This window comes from Pongo abelii, chromosome 11 (assembly GCF_028885655.2).
Source record: "Pongo abelii isolate AG06213 chromosome 11, NHGRI_mPonAbe1-v2.0_pri, whole genome shotgun sequence".
In the NCBI taxonomy this organism is placed as follows: domain Eukaryota; kingdom Metazoa; phylum Chordata; class Mammalia; order Primates; family Hominidae; genus Pongo; species Pongo abelii.
Genome location: NC_071996.2, coordinates 58,881,179 through 58,883,205, shown reverse-complemented (window position 1 = coordinate 58,883,205; position 2,027 = coordinate 58,881,179). Strand labels below are relative to the sequence as shown.

General features: G+C 37.4%; 1 non-coding gene across 1 annotated transcript; it reads right to left on the bottom strand.

Moving 5' to 3' along the window:
- Window positions 1-1,716: 1,716 nt before the first annotated feature.
- Window positions 1,717-1,820, bottom strand: LOC112132501 (small nucleolar RNA U13). The gene has a single exon (XR_002914266.1). It is a non-coding gene; the product is annotated as a small nucleolar RNA U13 (small nucleolar RNA).
- Window positions 1,821-2,027: the final 207 nt, after the last annotated feature.

Sequence of the window (2,027 nt, the reverse complement as noted above, 5' to 3'; positions counted from 1 at the left end):
GGGCTATTTACTGGCTAAAATCAATACCCTTTCGATTAGCCACCTGGCGTGGCTTTTGGTAACTAAGCATTATTTGGGCTTCACTGCTTTTACTCCATTGGGGAGATAGGAAAGTGCTTTGTTTTGATTTTTTACACTTACTGGCTACTGCTCTTAGTGGTAGGAGACAAAGGGCAGTGGAGATCGGCTCTGCCTTGGCGGAACCTGGGAACAAACACAAAATATTTTACTGCACAAGGAACGGGGCAAAGAAAAATGGAATGACAAACACTGATTTTACTGTTTTAAGATTCTTTTTCAATTAAATAAATCTTTTTGGATATATATCTGATGCTCCAGGCATTGTATTAGCCCTAAAAATACAAAGATAAATAAAATATATTCTCCAACTTAGCCAAGTTGGAGAGAACAGCATTGAAACAATAATTACCATAAGAGAGTAAAAAGAGCAGAAAACAGATGTGGAACAGTGTTTTGAGATAGCATGGCAAGGAAATGATTCATTCTTTCCAGAAAGAAAAATCCCATAAATGCCTTTTTGTCGGTGGTGGTGAAACTAACCAAAAATGCTCTTTTTAATGTAGGTATTTTTTACAGAAAGAACTCATGCTCATTTTGGAAACATGAAAATATATATACAAAAGAGGAAAAAAGACACCCAGCCCCTAAAATCTGACCACTTGTGTCACAATTAACCAGTGTTATTACTTTTAATGGGAAAAACTGCAATTACTTTTGCACCAACCTAATAACTTGGTATAGACATTTTATGCACAACTTATAAAAATAATAGAAAACAAAAACATGTGAAAACATGGGCTTTGAATCAGATCATTCAAAACCAAATCTTGTCACTTACTACCTTTATGACCTTAGGCAATCTGCCTAATCTCTCTGAGCATCAGTCTCCTCATCTATAATATACGGGTAATGGGACCTACCTCCATGGAGTACTGTAAAGATAAATTAGAAGATAAAAGTACAGTTCTTAGAACAATCCCTGGGGCATATAAAGCAATCAATATTCACCTAACAAATATTTATTCATTCACCTAACAAATATTTATTGAGCTCTCTATTCTAAGCACTTAGACCACATCAGTGAACTAAATATGGTATTTATTTATTTTTAATATTAGAATTATTATCAATATAATGTCCTATAAATCCTCTTTCAACAAAATATTGAGAACACCATTCAGTGACAAAAAATGTGAATCTATATCTTTGTTTTTACTGCCTGCATAGTTTTTTTTTGTTTGGTTGTTGTTTTTTTTTTTTTTTTTTTCTGAGTCTCACTCTGTCACACAGGCTGGAGTGCAGTGCCACAATCTCTGCTCACTGCAAGGTCCGCCTCCTGGGTTCAAGTGGGATTCTCCTGCCTCAGCCTCCCGAGTAGCTGGGACTACAGGTGCCTGCCACCATGCCCCACTAATTTTTTGTATTTTTAGTAGAGATGGGGTTTTACCGTGTTAGCCAGGATGGTCTCGATCTCCTGACCTCATGATCCGCCCACCTCAGCCTCCAAAAGTGCTGGGATTACAGGCGTGAGCCACCGTGCCCAGCCTGCCTGCATAGTATTTTAATGGAAAGGTATATGCTGATTTATTCTGCTTACTGCCTATTCAACAACCTACAAAGACAGTTTCCAATCTGTATTATAGATAACATTACTTTGAATATCTTTGTTTCCTTGTCCAGTTGATTCTTTTTTAACATCAGATGGGTAATGTGCCAACATCATGACAAGGTTTGAGGGAGGGGCATCACACACAAGAGCATAAAAACCCAATCATCACACTTATGAACTACAAAAAGATAACTTGTCAAATTGATTCTTAAGGATATATCCTTTAAGTGAAATTAAGTCAAAGTTGATGAACATTTTAAATATTTTTCTCACTCTGTCATCCTGGCTAGAGTGCAGTGGCCCAATCATAGCTAACTATAAACTCAAACTCCTGTACTCAAGCAATCCTCCCACCTCCGCCTCTCAAGTAGCTGGGACCACAGGCATGCACCACCAT